The sequence below is a fragment of the Chamaea fasciata genome, unplaced genomic scaffold (genome assembly GCF_029207755.1).
Source record: "Chamaea fasciata isolate MVZ Bird 193981 ecotype frontalis unplaced genomic scaffold, bChaFas1.0.hap1 SCAF_1, whole genome shotgun sequence".
In the NCBI taxonomy this organism is placed as follows: Eukaryota; Metazoa; Chordata; class Aves; order Passeriformes; family Sylviidae; genus Chamaea; species Chamaea fasciata.
The window spans coordinates 29,025,743-29,048,619 of record NW_027094086.1 but is presented as its reverse complement, the minus strand read 5'-3'; the positions used below and the strand labels follow the sequence as shown (position 1 = coordinate 29,048,619).

General features: G+C 41.3%; 1 protein-coding gene across 4 annotated transcripts in view; it reads right to left on the bottom strand.

Annotated features, from left to right (window-relative positions):
• The window catches only part of PAG1 (phosphoprotein membrane anchor with glycosphingolipid microdomains 1), a 106,592-nt gene that overhangs the window by 67,871 nt on the left and 15,844 nt on the right, over positions 1-22,877 (bottom strand). For 3 of the 4 annotated variants that reach the window (XM_066179649.1, XM_066179662.1, XM_066179673.1), the window contains one exon: positions 13,205-13,264. The exons of the other annotated variant lie outside the window; for it this stretch is intronic. The gene's annotated coding sequence lies outside the window, so the exon portion shown is untranslated. The remainder of the gene's footprint in view (positions 1-13,204; positions 13,265-22,877) is intronic. 4 annotated transcript variants of the gene reach the window in all.

Here is a 22,877-nt window from a genome sequence, read left to right as displayed (position 1 = left end):
GAGAAAAAGGTCTGTCTGAAATAATATTCAGTTCAGTGACACCAAAAAGACCCTCACTCAGCTGCTGGGGTTAATTGTTACACTACGCTGTAACCTAGCCAGGTAAGTAGGGGAGGAGGCTGACAACTAGCATGAGGATGATTCCTCATGACAGTGACAATAGTAGGTAGCTAAAGAGCACAAAATGCAATATTCAAAGACAGAGCCTAGAAAATGACCCCTGCAATCACAAACTCACCTGCAGAACAGAATTGTTTCATAGTATGTGAGAAGAGTCAGAGTCAATTTGCCACTCTGACCTCAGAACCCCACACTATCCCTTGTTTAAGTCAATTTACAGGGTTATAATGGCTAGTTTTGTTTCTAGCAAAAAAGACTTGCTTTCCTTCACTTCTCCTACTCCACTTATTTCATATGCAAAGGTAATGCATTTTATTAAGAGAAATAAGGAAGATCTGCATTAAGTCATGTCTGCTTCAGAACTCAGTTGACTCCCCACCAGCTGGAATCTATTATTTGATTAAAAATGTTATTGTGCCAGCTGCCATGCAGCACGTTTCACTACTCTGATTCCAGGTGGAAATAAATCCATACTGAAAATGAAGTCTAGCATGAATCAACCTCTTCTCAATACTAATGCATACCTGGGAAAAAAAAGCATTAAAAAACCACCACAAACCTAGCCTTCCTAGGCCTGGCCACCCCAATCTCTAAAGCAGGTGTTTAGTGGGGAAGAACTTCAAATTTCACATATTATAAGGTAGTAATTTCATAAAGCAATGTTCTAATTATACCCTCAGGCTTGTTTTTAAAGTGATCTTTCTTACCATAAAAACAAACCTAACTCCTCCTCCAATAGAACCAGTCCTGAAATTAAAGACAGTTGCTAAGTTAAAAATATTAAAAGCTTTTGTATCTCCCTGGTACAGTTAAGTATTTACTAGTGGAGGGTAATTATTAGAGAATGTGCCCAGAGTAAAAAATAATTTACAGTTAAGTCCGTTACTGCTAATTCAGTTAGAATGAGAGACTGTATTGGGCAAAAAGCCCATTTAATTTGAGGGGGATTTCTGCCTGATGTGGACTACAGGAATACATGCCAGGAGTATATACTGTGAATAGGCACTGAAAATGTTGCTTAGCTTCTTGCAGTGCAAGAACATTAAAAGCTTTAAGGCAATTATTTGAAAAGGCATACCTACAAGGCCTCTTGATAGAAACACAGCAATGACATATTGATAGGTCTGATTCTCACCGTTCTCTTTTTCTGTTACCTCACAGCAAGTTGCAGACTACCGCTTCAGTAGCTCTGAAAAAAGTTCATTGTTGACCCTGAAGAAAGTTTATATTCAATGGATGTTTGCAGCTTTCTCTGTTTAATGGATGGTCATAAAGTTAAAAAGTTAAAAGGTTTTGATGGCTACAGACAAGATACAATCTCTTAATATGCAGACATAAGAACATGCAGAGGTAAGGCTGAAAGCTGAAGCCCACACCCATTCTTGGTGGCATCAAGGCAGAGACAGAGTGCTCAATATTTTATTTAGAAGAACTAGATAAATGTCATGTGGATATTTCGCTGATTAAAGTGATAAACAACAGTCGATCTAAGTTCCCTGTGGCAGTTATGCCATGTATAAAACAGCTCAAAGACAATACAGTAGGCTTTAGTCACAGCACCAAACATAACTGAAGGGTCCAATCACTGCTGACCCAAGCTGCTGAGACTTGATGTTTGCTTACACTGAACAGAGGCTCTGAGCAGGGCAGAGAGTACCCAGTGTGAGCACTGCAGAAAGTGCCATCATGATGGGCAGCCTTGCTGACAGTGTCTGCAGGGAAGTGGGTCCCTGCAGCTGTAGCCCCACAGGTGCTGAACTCCTCTTCAACCCAGAACATGGATGCCCAATTCTGACTCTCCAGAGAAACAAAAATAAATGAAATCTGTTGCATCTTAGAGATCTTCCTTTCAAGTCTATTTTAATTCAGTTTGGGAAAGTTTGACCTCATACTTCTCATTTTGTGGGTTTCAATTATTTCCATTTCCAGACCAATTATACAACTTCCTCAATAAGTAAGAAATGTATTATTTATTCTATTTTTAAAGACTGAACTTTGTGTATTTTACCTTTTCATTCTACATCCCCTTTCACACCAGTACACAGTATCATAGTACACAGTACTTCAATCTGCCATCACCGAATGAGTCAACTCAACATGGATGCATTCCTCTTGTCATTCAGGCAAAATGAAGATACTCTCCATGCCAAAGACACAAGCTTCCAACGGTACCTGCTTTACTGAGAGACAATAACACCTCATCCAGAGATATCATGAAGAGGATTTACACCACTGGAAAGGAACTTCAGTTTCTCCTGGGTATACTTGTTTCAAAAGCGTCACAGACAGTGACATTTAAAATCATGATGCTCATATATACATAAAAAAAACCATACATTGAGATTTAGCATGATTTCAGGAAGGGAGCCCTGTATAATAGGAGTACAAGTCCCAGATTTGCTAACAGAGGCATTAAAAAAATTGATTCAATGGCAATTAAAATATTCCTATCCCAAATATTAGCTAGAGTTTTATCCCACCCTACACTGGCATGTATTGTGTGTAAGCCTTACATTTCAATAAAAGGAAGCAAATGCTTTTAACAGCACAAAACGGAATATACAACCTACAGGAAGGCTATTAAACCTCAATAAATATTTGCTGACTAAATACACTATTTCAATTAACATAACCCTTATTGAAATAAAAAAAAGATACTGAAATTAACTACATTTTAAGAAAGCTACTGAGTAGTAACAGTTGTAAGATGTTTTATGTAAAAAAAATCATGTATTTGTATATTTCTATTTGTATTTCAATACCACAGGTGTAAAATCCTCCATAAATGTTGCAGGCGAGGAGGCACCTTTTGTGATTCCAGAGTAAAACCACCCAAATCTGTACAGGATGATGCTCTCCCAGGAGGTGGGGCAACACACAGAGCCCATGATCCTGCCAAACACATGTGCCTGAATGTGGCAAACTCCACACTGCCCTGAAAACACAGCCCCTGATGCCTGCAATCCTGCCCTCCCAGCCCAGGCACACACCATACCCTCATGTGGAAGCTGGTGCTCTACACAGTGGTGCTGCTGAAGGCTCCTATATCACTAATTTTCTGAGTACTGCCAGCCCCTAGGATTGTGTTCCCTTTCTTCCATAATCTGTAAGGCAAAAAGTCACCACTACAGGAGACCTGAGAAAGTGAGAGGATTAAACTGGTAACGTAGGTTCTGGCAAAGAGCTCCTACATATGACTGGGAAAACACTGAGTAAATGTCCCATCCACAGTCAAACCTCCGTTTTCCCAAGCTCCTGATGTGCAGCAGTGCTGAACATACATCTGGCAAAAGGAAGTTCCAAGAGATGTGAAATACTAAGGAATGCCACAAGCCCTTCTTTTCTTAAAAAAAGAGATATTTGTATTTCAGCACAGATATTTCATAATTATTAGAAATCTTTAAGAAAATTCCTTATTAAGGACATATGCCATCATTCTTCACCTTTACCATATGATAACATTTGTTTTCCCAACATGGTGCTGTAAAAAAGTCCATGACAGTTGTGAAGCACTGAGCCATCACAGTTACATTCTCTCCACTGTGTTATGGCAACATGGAATCACGGAACAATAGAACGGCCTGGGTTGGAAGGGACCTTAAAGATCATCTAGTTCCAACCCCCTGACATGGGCAGGGACCACTTTCACTCCACCAGGCTGCTCAGAATCCCATCCAACATGGCCTTGGACACTTCCAGGGATGGGGCATCCGCAACTTCTCTGGGCAACCTGTTTCAGTGTCTCACCCCCCCAGTAAAGAATTTTTTCCTGATATCTAATCTAAACCTCCTCTCTTCCAGTTTGAAGCTATTCCCCCTTGTCCTGCCACTACATACTCTTGTAAAAAATCCCTCTGCATCTTTTTTGCAGCCTCCCTTAAGGTACTCAAGGTCACCCTGAAGCTTACTCCTTTACAGGCTGAACAATCCCAACTCTCTCATGTTCACCTTCTAGGAAAGGTGCTTCATCTCCCTAATCAGCTTGGTGGCCCTTGTGCTGGGGACCTCATCTAGCAGTCCCAGGCAGGGTAGAATCACACTGGGGGCTGTGCTCAGTGAGATCAAAAAGAGAAAATTATCACCTGGAAAGCCACATTTAAACATTGAAAAAAAAAAGTCCAGTAAGTGGATATGAATTGTTGACAAGGAAGTAGGAGGAAACAAAGAGACCACGTCAATCAACACAAAAGGCAGTGGCTGTAACACATCAATAACCTACTTTTTTTCTTTTTTTTTTCTTTTTTTTTTTTTTTTTTTTTCCAGGGATTATGGCAGAGGAGACTCTAAGAAGGGATTTAAAAGGAGAAAATGAGGTTAAGTGTGTTGATGTCTGTCCACAGCTCATCCTTAACTTCAGCATAGCAATGAATAAAGCCTGCAGATACTGTTTTGAATACACAGCAGGTCAGCAACAGAGCTGGTATTGCAAATGAACTGGAGGGCTGTGTGGACGGATGGGCCAGAAGAGCTTAGTCTATGAAACCAGACTGCTTCTTTCTACCATTACAGAGAGAAATACATGAACATTACAGAAACACTCACAAGAAAACAAATTTCTTTTAACAGCATGTTTGGACATGGTAAAAGTTACAGAAGCTGTATGTGGACCATGCTTGACAGCAGACTGAAGGATGGCATTGCTTCATGGCCACAGGCACTCTAGGGCTGGCTCTAAACATGTCTCAGTCACAGATATCTCTGGAGGAAAAGAACACCTTATTCAACAACTTTCATGGTTCATTTTTTAAGATCAGGACATCATTAACTATGGTGGTTGTTATATGGAATTACTATCTTCTTATGACTCCTGAAGTATCTGTACATAACAGCTGGAAATTTCTGCTTTCCGCAACTAATTTGGTCTTCTATAAACTGATTTACAAATGTACTTGCTATTTAGTTCTGTTAGAAAATATTTAAGGTAGTATTTTTTTCTGCCACCTCCTTAGCTCAGCCATTTACCAAGTTAAAAGAGCAGCGGTTAAGGGGCCCATTTGAGCTCAGTAGCAAATCTTGGTCTTAAAACACATTTGCCTCTCAGCAGATGATAGTCTCAACAGCAGTGGAGCCTTTTATCCAACTGACCCATGAGATGGACCGGTGTTTGCCATCCTCTTAGTACACCTCTGAAAATACCTGTTTGTTTGGCAACACTAGGTGTTTTACCAAAGATATGTTGAAATTAGGTAAATTATTGTCACATTAGGTAAATTACTGAAACAAGAAGGTACAAAATAGAAAACGGCAGCAGACATCATCTTCCCATACAAGGCCTTTTAACAGTGGTTTACAAAAGAACCACTTTTCATCAAAGGTTCCAGCAAAGCATCAGAGGAAAGCAATTTTAGGAACACAACAATATCACAAAGTTAAGAAAATCCTTTCTGCTGTGCTGCGTTGTATTCATGCAAACCCTAACAACACAACACCTGTTGACTATCTTTGATTATTCTGCTTAGTGTTCTTCTTTGTGTGCTTTAAAAACTACTAATCAGCACCTGAAAGCAAGCCAGGAGGTAACATACTAGCTAGCTATGTATCACTGCAACAAATTAATTGGAAAAGCACACCCCTTGGAGTCCCAGCATCCTGATAACACGAATACTGTGTCACCTCCAGCCCAGTTTTTCACCCGTTGTGAGGGATTCCACCAAGCAGAGCCTGTCTCAGGGAAACCAGCAGCACTTTCCAGGCTCTTTGGGACACAGGGATGACATTCCCACTGACTCCAAGGCAGATGCTATGCTCACATGAAGACACAGCTGCCTGGAAAGGAACTCAGCGTGTGTGTGTCAGCCTGAAACAGAAAACCACCCCACAACTTGGTCCTTACACTCACACTACAGCATCCTGTAAGGTTTTCAGTAGACACAACTCACCATACAATAAAATAAGCCTGCAAATATGTTAAATGAACCATATCCTAAGAGTAGCCACTTCCCTGCACTGACCAGAGCTGGGCCTTGGGCGAGCAGCTCTGGTGCACACATCCTCTGCCTGAGTGTCCTGAAGAGCACTCCAGGCTGGTGAAGCAGAAAATGTGTGTATTCATCTCTTAGTGCTTCATCTGGGGTGGGTACACCGCTGCTGTCAAAAGTCAAGAGTTATGCTCCTGACAACAGTAAGGACAGGACTAAATCAAGAAAAGAATTCAGAGAGGCAGAGAAATGCAGTTGAGCTTTTGATGAACAAACCTCATTAACTGACTGGCTATCAGCTATCCAAATAGATTAAAAGAATTATTATTAGAGCTGTAGTTTAACAGTTTGGAAAAGTGACATTTAAAAGTGACTACACTGTCCCCTCTAATGCTATGCTGTAAATGTGTTATTTAAAACCTACTTGTAAATACAAAGCAACTCTTGCAAGTTATTGGCTGCATTCAAAAGTACTGGCAAAACCAAATAAAAATGTATCCTTTTTGGGGAAATTAAATATTCTTATGACTTCATGTTCTCATCAGATAGCAAGCATTAAAAATATGCCCATTGCAATGTGTACAATAGCCTAGAAAAATGCTGGGTTTGCTACACTTTCTTCAGATTGAGTCAACTGAAATCAGGTTTTCAAATCGATGAAAGACAGGCATAATCAACAACTCTGGTGCTTTCCCAATGCCATCATATGCCAGAAAACTACATGTGAAAGTTCATACATTTGATTTCCTAGAACACACCACTTTTCCCTTCTTTTTAAAACCATACCATTTCCCGGGGAAAAATACAAATGTGTGCATGTTTCAGACACTCTTACCTGCTGTGGATGGACTCAGATTGTGCTGTCCCAGTTGAGTGATTTAAAATTGGATTTATTGTGATTCTTCATGATTGAAGAGGTCAAAGCCTTCCCCAGGGAAAACAACTATAAGGTGCTCTGCAGACCAGTTTAAGGAGTACATATGAATTTCTTAGCTTCACAAGGTTAATGTGTGTCTTGGTTTCACTGTAAGTAACACGACCCTCTTATTAACCACAAGAAAGACAGTAATTTTCATGTCTATAGAGTAGATATGAATTATTTTCTTACATTTCCCCTCCCCCCTCAAAATATGCAAAGCAAATTTTAAAATTCCCAATTCAATATATATCAAAGAAGAAAAAGGTTCAAAGTCAAGTCCTAGAAAGTCAAGAAATGCCAGAACAAATTTAGATCAGCTCCCTTGTGCTTGTACATCAAGATGAAATATTTAATTACACAATGACATGCTATTTTTTGACTGCATTATCTGTGTTTTAAAGAGCAAGAAACAAACTCCATAGTGGCCTGATTAGACCAGATGTTTAGATGTTCACTGCATTTCAAATATAATACTTCAGTAGTTGTTTATCTTATTGAGAGAGGTATTACATCAGATTAAAATTTTCCTAAGATTACCTGATAGTTTGGGGATTTTTTCAGTAGAAGTAACATCACTGGGGATAAAATATATCTTCCACTAGCAAATACTGCTTGATAGTATGCTGTGATCTAGTTTTGAATGAACAAAACCAGAACAAATATCATTTGGCCTGATTTTTTTTTTCAAACAGGTCTATCACAATGACTAACTTATCAAAATATTTCAAACTGCATTCTAAAAATACCAGCTATTTATTACTTCACTCTGCTGTACAGACATCATTACAGACACTAATCACAGTAAGTGGTGATGAATCATGCACATTTTAGGAATGTCTTGGCTCTCTGAACAACGTTTGGGTTCTGAATCTTTATTGACAGAAATATCTTACTTCCAACAGAAATTTACATACAAATGTGCAAATCAGGGTTAGAGCAGCAAGCCTGTGTTATGGCTAAGAGGTGCCTGGGCTTGGCTAGCTGCCTTCAGTGCCCACTTCCACCTTGGCTTGGATAATTGGAATAAAGATGAATGAAAATTTAGGCCTGCAGTTTTAATAGTAACTATTTGTTATTTAAATTTCCTGTTCCACACAAAATGATTGCAAGAATGTGTGCTCAGAATTAAAAGGCTGCTCTTCAGCATCAGCACATTGATTTCTTGGGGTCCTTGCAAAGCTTTTCACATTGTTTCTGGGCTACAGCTCTACACCCCTTTAACTGCCTGTCAGACATCATTTCTCCTTTATGAATAAATAATATGATGCCCAGGGGAAACGTTGGGCTAAGACAAAAAAATCAATATCTGTCTAGCATGTATTAGGCAGTTGCTCAGCTGAAGTCTGTCTCAAATATGTGGAGTAATTTTAATAACAAAACAAATTCTTTCTACACTGAGCTTAGAGGGTTATTAAGAAAGCACTACCACTATACCACTCTGTATCCTGTTTGAAGATTAATAATACTGCTCTCCTACAATGTGAATAAATGTTCTGATTGCAAAGTATTTGGTGATCATTTGTCTACAGATTTCAAATATTCACACTACAGAAAAATGGTAGCAAGTGATTTTTTATTCTGTTCCTCTTGGAGTGATGCTGGTGCACATCTGCATAGTAAAGCTGTTATTACAACTGACTTGTTTGTTATTTTAAAAACATCTTCCAAAATCGCCTTTTTTTTTTTTTTCCCAGAGGACCCGGGATCAAAAGTGAAACAAAAGCAGGGTAAATTAATCATTCATGCAGCTCTGTAATCATCTTAGTCGCTCCTGCAACGTAAGTTATTTCTGCAGTCACTGCAGTTCCTGGTTCAGTCCCCACCATGCTCAGATGCAAACCCATCACAGGAATATTTGAATCACTCTACTTCTACAGGACCTGTCTAAATAAACAGGCCTAACTCCTGTCATGGGGCAGTTCTTAAATTCCTTTGCATTATGTCTGAGAAAGGCTGGTTATGTTAATTGTTCCATACAAGAAGCAGCATTGTAGGAACTGCTGCTCACTTGCTCTCCCGCAGCTTATTGACTTGACTCCTACACTCCTTCCTTCCTTCCATGTGCCCTTCATCACCAGGAAAGCTTGGGCTGTGCCAGGCAGCGGCACTCAGCCCCTGCTGATAGACAGCACATCAGACACACATCTCACACACTCCCCCTCCCGTTCACTGATGGCCAGCTGGGCTGAAGTCTCACCCATCCTCACCCCCTCAAAATGTTGCTTTCCCACCGTGTTCCTTGAAAACATAGATCTCATGCTGGAAAATGATGAGGAGATGGACAGGTTATTTTGGGACAAGGGGCAAGCTGCCAGTGCACCTAGGAGCCCTCATGAAAGCCACAGGCACCCCGCGTTCAGCAGCACAGCCAGACAAACAGCAAAAACAAAGAGGTAAAGACAAGCTAGCAAGCTGCAGTCAGATCCATGGATGATCTCCAAGATCCCTGACTCCAAGTCACCAACATTCAGCCCATAGGCATTGCTCTCAAAGGGGGTTTTTCCACCCTCCTGCTGTTATCCAAACCTTCTAGAGCAGATATTCCCCATGGGAGCTTGCTGACAATGCGGCCCCTCCTGTTACATTCAGTATAATGAAAAGCACAAACTTCATGTATTTAAGACCCTTTCAGACTGAGGAGCTGCGGCTGAGTGCCCTTGCCTGGGGGTGCTTACTCCTGCAGGAAAGCCAGCCATCTGGAAGGGCAACCTGAAGAAAGCAGAGAGAAAACCTGACATCTCAGGCAGAGAAACCTGCAGAAGTGCAGAAGCTACTACTGATGGTGGCAGAGGGACAAGGTGTCACACCAGCCAACAGGGTGGAGCCCACTAATATCAACATGGATAGAAGAGGCTTTGGCCGACTCAAAGAAAGTGAAATGATAAAGACAAGAAGGGACATCTAAGAACAAACAAATGAAAAAGGAGCAAACAAAAGCCCCCAACAAACTCAACCTAAGAAAAAGCCCATTAACAAACAAAAAAGCCCCACACCCACTCCTCAAAAGCCACACAGACAAAAAGGAGAAGCCTGAGGCTGATGCTTGCATGGATTTCAATTGATTCTAAATACCTAGAAACCCCAATGCCCGGGTGCTTGGTAGAAAACAGCCAGAAAGGAAACTGAAAGCAGAACAGTAAATGCAAGCTGTCAGCATCAAACCATGGATCCTGTGCATAGTCACTCTGAGAGAAGCACCCTTTCATCCCTTCTCACTGCCTTTCTGGCGAGGGCCACGGCCAGGTCCCTGGCAGCACTCCCATGCCAGCAAGCACTCTCCAGATGGCACCTGGCTCACTCATTTTCCTTCAGCCACTGGCCTACACCTCTGCCATGCCAGCAGCAGGCCAGACAGCCCAGAGCAGACACTGGGAACATGGGCAGGCCAGTGTGAGCCCAGCCATGGCCACCACAAACACGGAACACACCAGTCCTGCATGTTCTTTGCAAGATGTAAGTTACAGGGGATGACCTGCCAACACCTCTGCTGTCCTGCTATAGAGACCTACCCAAGAGACCCCACCCTGCTCTTCACTCCTTATGCATCCCTCACCTCCCTACCACACCGTATCTGTGTTAAAAGCCATACCTGTGCTTCTAAAACAATGACTGCACAACGTGTATTTCTGCCAGCCCCCAGGAGACAGGGCCACTTGACCGTCGACACCTTACTCATGACCACTCAACTCGCACATTCTTATCCTTTTGATGCTATTTAAATGAATAATTAAGCTTCCTAAAACTGACACTGGCTGTAACCTCTCAATGTTGCCTTTGAAAGCCATAGGAACCTCAGGGAGGAACCTCTCAGTGAAACACCAGACCTGTCTGTGCGTGCAGTGCCTGGAGATGTGGCTCCTGACAGCCTGAACAAAGTCCTCAGTACAGTGACCTCTTATCACCTGTCACGCCTTCTCCACCTCTATCTGAAGGTACTCCAAACCATACCCATCAAGTGACCCATGGAGGGGTCGTTCGTTTTGGTTTTTTTTTTTCACTGCCCAAAATCTGCCAGGCTAAAGATTGATACTATTTCACCACTGACACAGCTGGTTGAAAAGGATCCTGTCATCACCTTCCAGCCTTGCTCACAGCCAAACAGCTGTTTCTGGGCTGTACTATAAATCAGAGAAGTACATCTAGATTTCTTAAAGACCCTAAAACCCAAATAAAACTTTTTTTTTTTTTTCCAACTCTAAGGTTCCCAGGTTTTAACTGAGATGATAATACTCTGGACCTACAGTTGCCCTCAGATGGCACTGTGTTGCTGTCTAATGCTGATGGAGCGTTACATGGCATGATAATATCTGTTCACAAGTTCTGATTTCCTCTGCAAGAGTTCAGATTATGCAGGCCCCTCAGACGTGCTTCAGAGTCATCAACACATTTTTATTGCAAACAGAATTTTGCAATAAAATTTCACTTCTCAACAGAGAAGAGAGAGAAAACCCTCAGTTTTCAGATGTGTTTCATTTCCTGATCTGAGTATCTTTCACTGAAAATGAGAGTTCAGAAGTCAAATGCTTCATCTTTGACAGATTTAAAAGCAACCAGCACAGACCTCTAGCTTCCACAAGGTAAGACACCAGAAGCATGAGTGGTAATAAATTGATTTTATGTTAATTTTATCTCTAAGGTGTCCGTACAAGCTCATGGATTTCTATGCTCATTTAAAAGACAACTATTCCCAAGAAGCAATGATTCTGTGAACCATATTTATGCTGTATTTATTTATGCCTTTCTCATGAGCTCAAAATCTGGAACTGAAGCATCTCTGTCCTACATAAAGGTAACAAAAAGAGACAGAGAGGGACTCAGAGTATTCAACAAACTCATACAACCAGTCACTGTAGCTTAGGAGGCACCTGGTCAGACAAATTGTGGTAACTAAGTACGTTATCAGAGAAGTGCACTCCATTTTGCAAAGGAAATGTTAAACCTGTAAAGGCTTAAAAAAGTTAAGCTTGTCTGAACAATCCAACTTTTCCCTAGGAAAAGCTAGGAACGTGCAGCAGGTCAGTTAGTACTGTGGGGTTATCCTGGAAGATTTTGTTTGCAATACTATCAGTATGCATTAAGTGAAGACCACCTCCTTGGTATGCAGTAGCAAAGCACTGATTCCTCATACAGTTTCAAGGCTCTTACTGCGTTGAGAAACTGACTCGAAATCTTCCCAGTATTTCTCAACTCAGGCACCAGCTGTGGGCACTACATACAATCAAGTCAAGTCCAGTCTGGTACCATTTCACTTACTAGTAACAGCCACCCAGCAAGGGCTGGGACACTTGGGATTAAAATTAACTTCAGTCCTTGAAATTTACCTTTTGCCAGGGGTTGGGTGACATTATTTAAGAGGCAACCCAATATAAATTTGGTATGGCTCAAATCTCATCATTCCTCCATTAAATGAACGTAAGCAGCAGCAGCCTGCCTACTGAAGGCTGGATGCTGTTGGTCTCCAGACAGAGGCACCACCTCTGCTCTGCAGGCTGCACACCCACACCAATTTCCTAACCACAGTATTCTTTTCTGCATCCAGAGCAGTGGGAGAGCTTGGTAACTTGAACAGGAACTATGAACCCCCAGCAGTCTATTTCTGTCCAGCTGCTGTCCACACCCATGGTGACCTCATTAGCTTTGCTTCCAAATGGGCTTTGAGACGAGCAAATTGATGTATAGATCTGCAGCATCTATCACGAGTGGCAACAGCAGAAACAGCTTTTATCAGCTTGGCAAAGTGAGCTAAGACTGTGATTTCCAGTGAGGTGGACATAGCTTTGCTTGACCAAAACACTGACACCGACCAAAGCCACCTTCCTGGGGCAGGACAGCCCATGTCAGCACTGCAGGACAGGTGATGCCTCTCAAGCAGGTCCAGGAAGAAAACCAGCTAAAAGACTGGGAAGCTGAGGGGTAAGGAACAACTTCCTGAATGACCACACACAAACCCATATTCAGCAGATTTTGTCTTTCAGCTGGGACTGGTACTGCTGCTTCTTAAGACACAAATACAAGAAGTGCATTTTCAAAATGCATCACATCTTTGTTTTATACGCACACAGTGGCAATGTCACACAGCTCACCAGGGATGGTGAAACTGTAAGCGACAGCTTCTGTAAAAGCAACTTGTAATATTGCTGCTAATCAGTTCAGTTGCTTAGCACTGCTATTACAGGGGTCTTGAGAAAATGAGTTAAAGCCAAGCTGACCACCACTGGAAACAGAAAGCAGGTGTGTAAACAATTACCTTGTAGTCTCTGCAGGGCTTGATGTTCAAGTAAGATACAGTATCGACAAATGATTCCTCCTAGGTAGGAAAAAAAAATCAAAATAATTCACAAGTCCCAATTCAATTATGCCACACTTCAAGAATATGAAAATATACATTACATTCTCTGGTTCATCAGATTTAAAATCATATCCAGAGAAAAGCACCTGAGGAAAATGTTTTCTTTCTATATTCAAAATACCCAAGTGTAACTAATACAGTCGTTAAATTCCTTTTTATTATTTTTGTCTGTAAACTATCTTTTGGCATTTAAGGATCTGATAAAATTAGGCTGGGAATTAGGACATTTTTATTCTCTCCCCTATGCAATGTTGCCAATAATAAAAATTTCATAAACCAAATCAGAATTAAGGGCTCCTATATATAAAGTTAGGGTAGTTTATACTCATACAGTGAAAGGATCTTCAGAGAGATTTCTGTAACTGCTTGGGTTTGATAAGTAGAACTTTATTGTTACTTAGCAATTGTACAGGTTTAATATCTAAAGAAAAAGCATCCATGTCTGTGCTGAGAGATTTACCGGAAACAGAGAGAGGTAAAGAGGCTGCAGATTTTCCCTTGGCACCAGCCTTGGAACACATACTTTTGTTTATGGGATAACAGAGGGGCCATATGGTGGCAATTTGTCCTGCAATGCCTACATAATAAAAATTACTAACTTTGGACTTTGTTTTTTCCTCATTGCTTACATGAAAAATTAACTAACTTGGTTTGTAAATTGACTTAGCCGGAAGAAAGTACGTTCCATTCCCTGGACATTTATTTCAGATTTAAAGGTTCTTACACCATTAACTTTGTAGAGGACTAGCTCACTAGGGTATTTAAGACTGGTTTAAACCAAAATTAGAGCAGTAAATAAATTAGGCTGTGCAATACTAACCTGTAAGATTAGGAAATATAATTAACATCAAAGTAAGGAGAAACAGAAACAGATATAAAATAGATTATTTCTGAAGGAATATGCCATTTCTTCTACACCATTAATTTTCAGAAGAGACTCAAGTTACTAAAGCAGCTTAAGAAACCAGAGATACTGTCAGGCTATCTGCTTGACAGAAGGATATATTGATTCAATTACTTTCTTTTGATGTAAATCCAAATTAAAATCAGTATGAACATACTACAACTCAAACTTCATGCAAAAAGGTTTTTTTTTTTCTCTTTAGTAATCATTAACCAGTTGTTTTGCTCATTCATACCTGCGTGTGTGTGTGTGTCACATGTCCCCCCACTGTACTGGTGTAGTCAACTAAAAATAAAGCTGTGCATGCTCCTGGAGAACTGTTGCTTAGCTACATTCTCAATTATCACAATGCTGGCCTTACCCATTCAGTGACAAGGTCAAAGCAATTGTTTCTTTACTTTAATGATGAAGTATCCTGTTTATAAAAATCTTATCTGTTTCCTACTTGGTAAAATATTCCACATTTCAGTCAATCATTGCTGGCAAGTCCCCCAGAGAGACACAGTGTGAGAACATAACTGGTAGTGTTCATTTCTGCCCTTAACAGAAAGGGTTTTTTTTCCTCCCAACCCCACCCTGAACGTCAGCTACCTCACACTGACACACAGGCAACCAATTATACCAACATTTGTTTTCCTTCTCTGTTGTGGCCAGGCAAACATGGCAGAAATGCAGCAGTTGTATATTTATTCTTATTCTTCCCATCCAATAACAAGCATAAGTAAAGTGGCAATTTTTAATTAGTATGTACCTAGAGCCGCTGCTGTGGGAAAGCTAAAGAAAAGTAGGATTTTCCCCATCACTTGTAAACACAAGAACTTTTTGGTTTTTCTTTGCCTTTGAGGGCAGGTGTTCATCTGCAAAGACTGCAATTCTCCCTAGGCTAGTCTGGGCTGCTGAATATTTCATAGCCCCTGAGAAATGCAGCTGTAATCAACTTGCAAATAATGAAATGGGCAGCAATAACAGACTAGAGGTAAAGTGCACCATTAGAAAGCATCAGTGCTTTGACTGCTGCTCCAGTCTTGCTGTACCAATTTATCAGGTTATTTGATAAAATAATAATGCCAGCAAGTATGAAACAAAAATTAATGTTATGCCAAAAAAACCCCAACAAACCCAACAAGTGTCTCAGGTGGCCAACATGAATAGCAAACAGAAAAAAAGTCAGAAAGCGTGTCAAAGGAGTCATATTCAAGACTGAAAGTCCATTATATGTGTTAATCACATGCCAATTACACACAGCCACATTTGGGTATTAATAGAAAAGTAAGTTTACAGAAGTTACTTAATTCAGGAAGAACTTCATAAATATTAAAATAAAACAGACAAAATATTTTGGGAGTAATAAATATGTTCATCTTAATCATATCTTGCAGAATAACCCATCTGCTGTCTTAACTTCTTTGTAACAAGATCTTGAGGTTTGACATTCAGAGTCACAACAGTTTACGGTGTCCCACCTCTATTGCTGGTAAACCCCAAAAGACAGCAAAAAACAGCAGTGGCATTACTATAACAGCATTTCCTGAAGCTATGACGAGAGCTAAGATAAGGAAGTTCATCCCAAAAAAGAGGATCGAGCCAGTAGTAGTAATACAGATTGTAACTGGGTGGTTGTAACTGGGTGGATATCAACATGTACCTATTAATTATGCAGGAAGGCCCCACAGAAAGCAGTTCTTCACCTAGTTTCTGAAACCCAGCCCAAAACCTGACTCTTCCTGACCTGCCCCAGGTTCCTGAGGAACAAAGCACAGACTGCTTGTACAAACCTAAGTTAATGCCACCAATGAGGCTACAGTGGTTATGTGGGAAAAGGGGCAAGTTCATACACAGTGATCCACATGGATGGACAGTGAGACAATCTACCTGAGCATCTGCTATCAAGAAGATCTCTAAACATCTTTATGAATTTGGATGGAGGTGTGACAGACACAAACTGTCCACCCCAATCTGCATTGATAAGCATGGATAGCTTAGGAAATGCATTTCTTATGTGGGAAAGGGCTCAAATGACCTCCTTCAGAGCAAAAGGAATGGTGACTGAGGGAAGTATGGTCTCAGGCATGGTTTTTGCTAACCTCACGGTTGGCCATGTATCATTACCACAGGTGAATTCCACTGCCAGACTGTAAAACAGAATAGAAATGGATATTTCAATTGAAAGGAGCTACAACAATCACAAGTCCACCTGCCTGATCAGGGCTGACTAAAAGTTAAGGGCATCATCCAAGTGTCTGCCAGACACTGAGAAGCCTGGGGCATCAACCACACCTCCCCAGGAAGCCTGTTCTAGGCTTTGACCGCCCTCTTGGTAAAGAAATGCTTCCTGTTGTCTAGTCTGACCTTCCCGACACAGCTTTGAAGCATTTCTCATGCATCCTATAACTGAATAGCAGGTAGAAGAAATCACAACTGCTTTTCCACTTCCCTCGCTGAAGAAGTTGTAGGGAGCAGTGAGGCCCCGCAGCCTCCTTTTCTCCAAACTAGACAAACCCAAAGTCCTTAGCTGCTCCTCATTGGACATTCCTTCCAGCCTTTTCAACAGCAAACAGCTGGTGAAAAAGCTGTATTTCAAGTGACTTTGTGATGTGCAACTGTGTAAAAAAGCAGCTGGGAAACAAGCAGAGGCTGAAGAATAAACATCATGCTCCAGCCTTGCAGTCTGGAAACACAGCAATCCCCTAAAAGTGCCATGCAGCAGGTGGATACTCCTCCTATGGGCCAGAACATGCCCCAGTGCAGAAAAGCACAGGCACTGTCTTCCCCAGCCCACATTTTCCCAGGTACCACTGGACACCCAGCTGAACCACAACTCCCATGGCTGCACAATCCTTCCTCATCCTCCCTCCAAGCAAGGGCTGACACTCAGAGCTGCCTCCCGAGAGACACACAGAAGTAACACGCCCAAGTTGTAGGCAATTCACAGAAGGCTGGCTGTGCCTCCATTAGTTAAATGCTGATACCCACAAGAACATGCTGAATGTTATTCCTAGAAGTTAAAGGAAGGTCAGGATGCAGGACTGTTGGTAGGTTCACAGGCAACACAGCACACTGCAAAAAGAAGTCTTGATGGAAGCGTGAAGTTGCACAAACACCTGTGTGAGCAGAAATCTAACAGCAGTGGGAAACAGAAATTGCTACATGCTTTGAGAAAGAATCTCTCCATGCAGGAAGTTTTCAATTCATGTCAGTCTAATCATCTTTTACATGTTTCAAAAAGTAATTCATAGGAACTCAAAGAATCTAAGCAGACTGTGAAAGAAGTCAAATTGAAAAACGCACCCTCTTCCTTCAGTGCCTTTGTACTTGTTATGTTCTCTACAAGGATATTTTCATTTTAATTTCTAGTATTTTCATTTCTTCCTCACCAGCAACAGATACAGATTGTGGACAGGTTTAATACTGCCAGAGAAAATCTGGTGTACACATGTTCAGTGCAGCAGGGGCAAATGATCTCTCTCCAACATCCCAGAAACACATCACCTGTCACTCTGAAAGAAAATGGTGTCTCAGGGTGATACTGCACTGGAGTAATTCCCATGCTTTGACAATTAAAGTACTCCTCCTGATGTTATCTTCCATCTGCTGGAAAAGAGATCATACAGATAGACCTTCCAGCCACACAGAGCCCCCAAAAATTCTTTTTAGCTATCAGACTGCTTAGACATAACTAAGATGCCCTCATTCTTATTCTCCTACACTCTCTCCTGCAAATACCCAAAGATAAATTACTCAGACAAACTCCAATTTGGACTTTAAATGTCACAGGAAAATCTTCTGTAGCTCATTTTTCCTTTCACTTTTTTCCCTGAGATGAAAGAATTTTATTAACTCCCTGGGGATCATGTCTTCACTCTACTGTGAAAAAGTACATGATAGACGGAGACAGATTTGAACAATCTAAGGCTGGTGAAGCTGCTTTACAAGTTTATCCATTAAAAATTCAAATATCTGTTTCAACAGCTGTGTATTTTCTGTTATATAACTAATCCTCCTCCAGATATCAGCATCACAGTCTAGCCCTTCTATAAAATGGTAAGACTGTGGTGATGCAGGCTGCTGTAATTTGTGAGGTGTCTTTTTTTTTTTTTAATTTACATGTCTAGAACTAGTCCTAGAGGAAGGATGATTAGGAGATACACACACACACACAATTCTAGCATCAAGGGACTCACAAACCATGCCCAACTCCTAAGTGGGGCTCTCACTCCTCAGCTAACTCTTACAGAGCAGCAAGGCAGGCAGCAGTTCACTGCTCATGTGCTGCCTCCTCCTTGGGCAATTCATTCTGCTGGGAGCCTTGTAAAATTTGCAGCATCAGATTAACTCTTTCCAAGACTACGTATTTGCCAATATGTTGTGGAAAAGGACTTTGAAGACATTCAAACTCAAATTGGTATTTTGTGATGATTACTATGGGAGGTGAGGCTAGCAGTGGTGCTGCCTCTTACAGCTGTTGGCCACTTTTCCCTTTCCTGATAATTTTCAATTGTTAAAAATGCAGCTTCATGCTAAATTTAATTTGGGATATCTTCAATAAAGCAATGCATAAATTTTTTGAAAATATAGCCAAAGAAAAGCACTTTTCACTGCACAAGTTAAAAGGTCTTTTTCTTTGAGAAGCTCAAGTATCTCAATTCTTTGAAGAAAGGACAAGACACAGGAAAAAAGCTTTACATCAGAGAGATGCTTTTTACTGCTTTCTGCAATGAGATAGATGTACTCCTGTGAGAACAAGAACAAGAGTAAGGAAATTAGAGAAAAGTAAGGAAAAAGGGGGAAAACTGGGATTGAGAGATGTGTGGGCAAGATGAATGATAAGAATAGGCAAGGAAGTTTGGCTGGGGATTCTGGGAGAAAAGCAGGATGAAAGAGAACAAGGGAGTAAGAAGGAAAGATGGTGAGAGTCAGTCAATCTAAGCAAAATCCAAGGAGAAAAAAATAGTTGAAAAAGGAGAGTGAAATCAGGAACAGGGTGAACAGAGACCTATCCAAGATGCAGCTGGTACAAGGGGAGACTGGCACTGGCTGGGCAGAGACAGGACACAGAGCTAAGGAGGCAACAGCACAGACCTGGAAGGTTGGATGGAAGACTGGCAACAATAGGGCATCAAGGGAATGACAGGAAAGTAACCTAGGTCCTTTGGGATAAAAAGCAAAAATATGAAACAGATTCTTAAGATGAGAACAGTGGCTACAGGAAGAAATACACTTAGGAGAGCTGTGAGGAAAACATGCAAGAATAAGGCTTAGGAGAAGACAAGCAACACAAAAATAGAAAGGAAACAGGTCTAAGTCAAAAGCAGAAGGTCTGAAGAGACCATGTTTTGGCAGAACTAGATAAAAGAGTCTGTATCACGAAAGCATAGGCCCAGAGCCAGGCCCATGACTGAGTGCAGCTATGTAGTCCCAGTAACACATACACTTCAGGGCCAACCAAGCTAGAACATACTTTTTGCTTTACCTAATTTCTCATGTCTGCTGGCACCAATAGCACAAAGCAGTAGAGCAATAAAATGAACAGACATTACAGGATAGTTCTTTCAAAATGTAAAATGGTAACACTCTGTCCCTGTTAAGAATGTGACACCAATCTACATGAGCTATGGACTTTGTTCAAACTGACTTGTTTAAATATGCCAATGGCTCAAGGTTCTGCCATAGGACCCTGACTGTCCTTGGAAAACCAGACTGGCCTACCCTGTGATCTCTCATACCCAGCATCAGCAGGAGTTTGTGAGCTCAGCAGGGCACTGATACCTCCCATCCTTGAAGTGCCTCCAGCAGAGTTAGTGCTTTCCAAGTACAACCACAGGGTTGGGAAAAAAAATTACGTCTTAGCTTCTGCTAGACAAGACAGGGACACAGCTGGCAAACTGCATGACATGGGTGGCCAGATCTTTTTAGTGCTTGTGATGGAAGGAGAAAAACATCCACTTAATTAATGCCCAAAACTTGTCAGAAATACAGAGGTGCTCTTGTCACTACAGCTCTTCCCAGATTTCCAGAGGCTGGCAACCCAAGCAAGGGTGTAGGGGGCTCCTTTGGAACCCCACCATTCAGACACTATACCTGCAGAAACCATGATGCAATGGATGGAGAGACAAGAAGTGCTGGGACACCTCTGCCTCAGTTTCACTCTGATGGGTCATACACATTGTATACCCATCTGGTACTCTTCGGCCCACTGGTCTAAGTGTGCCCTTAATTATTGCCACAGGAACTGCTAGGCACACAGCCACTCCCTTATGCTGTAGTCTTTTGTCTGTTTTAATACACAGAACTGATGTGTAGAGCCTTGGAAAAAACGATGGTGACATTTACTTCTTTATTGAAATAGCCTTGCCTCTCGCTCCTAACACTGACCAGTATAACACACCATGAACAGCGGTATCTAACTGATGCATTTTTCAGAATAAATCAGAATAAGTTTACCCAAGCTTCCTCCCAGAATTCCCCCAAGTCCCACCGAGTACACACCAGCTCCACACACCATCGTGTGCTCTGGTTCACAGCTCCTGAGCCAAACAGGCAAGGTTCTTGTCTTGTATCTCCAGAAACCTTTCTGTAGCACCATCCCCATAAATTCACACCACTTGGGGCTGCATGGCTTACTTCTGAAACAAAGACACCAACTTCGAAAGATCCAGTAATTTTAGGTATGTTTTATATTAACTGGGGATTAGATGATTTCCTGCAGATTTAGAAATACTGTTGCTGCAGCTTATACCACTTTTTGCTATTTTTTCCTTTGCCCAAAGGTTATCTACCTCAGATTGCTCCTTTACTTACACACTACCAATGCAATGGTAATAAATATGAAAGACTAAAGGTCTCCATGTTCTTCTGTAGTAATCCACCATACTGACTGAATTTTAGAAGAAAATACTGAACAGAACTCTCTTCAGCTCAGAGGGATTTGTGTGCTACAAATTATTCCTTTAAAAGTGAGATACAGCAAGAAGCAACTAATAGAGCAGCTGGTGGCACAACACCCAAAGTGCTCTCTTCCCCATTAGTCTAGACCCAACTGCAAGGCATCAAGGATATGTGATATATTTAAGTATTGTGCCCACACACAGTTTTCTTAACTGCCCTCCTAAAGGCCCAGCACAGACCAGTGCTAAACTGCCTGCGGAACAGACAGCACAGCAGATCACTGTCACATGCTGGGATCTTAGGAGACTTGCCTTTAATCAGGCAGCACAGTCCAGAGCCAGCTGAAAAAAAGGCACTGCTAAGAAAATACCCTGCATCTCAGGCACAGAGAGAGCTTGCTTCAGGAAATCTGTGGAGGAAGCTGAAAAGGTAGCAATTTAAAACAGCCAAATGGGACAGTAAGAGCATTTACCTTTTATCTAAACACGATTCATGAGGCAGCCCTGCAAAGTGACAGACAACAACAAAGCAGTTCATCTACTATTGATAACCCAGCATTCCTAAGCCATCAATAGCCATCTGAGTACTCCCAAAGTAAATTTAGCTTCATCTTCATTATTTTCTGTATTGAAAGACTGAGGACATATTCATGGATGTTTACGCAATGGCAAGAGAGCACAGTATTGTATGTTTTATTACACTACCAAAGCAGAATCTCGTTCAGACACTGCCAGCATATAATTTCTGTCTCTCTCAAAGCTGGAAGGCAATCATTAGCATGTTGAATCTGGCAAGTTCCTATTATCTATCTGGTAATTATAGAAAGATGGAGAAGCCTTCAAAAAATACCCTCCAACTTCTGCATTTACCACACACCTGATCAAAATATTCTCCCCATTACCTAAATTAGCAGATACTGTGCATAAACCATTATTCAGAACACATTAACATTAGTATAAGAAACATGAAATAATTATTAGAGGCCATACAGACTATTAATTTATCTTCCCTTTCAACTTCAAAAATATAAAACTATGAAGTGACAACCTGAATGCAGGAAAACATCCTACTGAAGGTGATGACAAGCTGGGCTACCTGGTCATTTGTCAGGCATTACCCATTTGTCATTTATTAGCCCAAATGAACACTATAACACAGCCCTAGGTTTTCAAAATATGTATACCATTACTCAACACTATTGACACTGTGGCAGCAAAAATATGCTAAATACACACTCAAAGATAATCCCATCCTCCAGAGACTGCTTTAGAAAAGGACAGAAGGATGAGACACAAGGCGGTGGGTGAGGCCATACATATGCATACATATACAAAGTAACTGAGGAAATTGGCCTGTGTACCATTATCTCAGTTATTTATGCTTCAGGTAGAGGGGAAAGAGGAGGTGCCAGAAAAAGCACAGAAGCTGGGACAAGATTAGTACAAAAGGAGCTAGAAGAACAGAAATCAGAGCAAGGAAAGTGACGCAAGGGAAACAAGACCATGAGACCATGAATGAAATCAGCCAAAACCAGTGAAAAGGGGTAAAAAAACCCAAACAAATAGGAGCCAGTCTGCATGGGGAACAGGGAAGTGCAGGAAAAAAATTTGTGAGACGCTTTGGTAGTTTTATTCTCAGGCAGAGGTTTCACACAGTCTGGCACTTCAGAGGCCACATCAAGACCCATGTCATAGCCTGAATGACACCAACCAAAGCTGCAGAGCTCCTTATCTCTCTGGCTTATGCACCATTCCAATTACACTGCTTGTCTGGGCCCTGGGC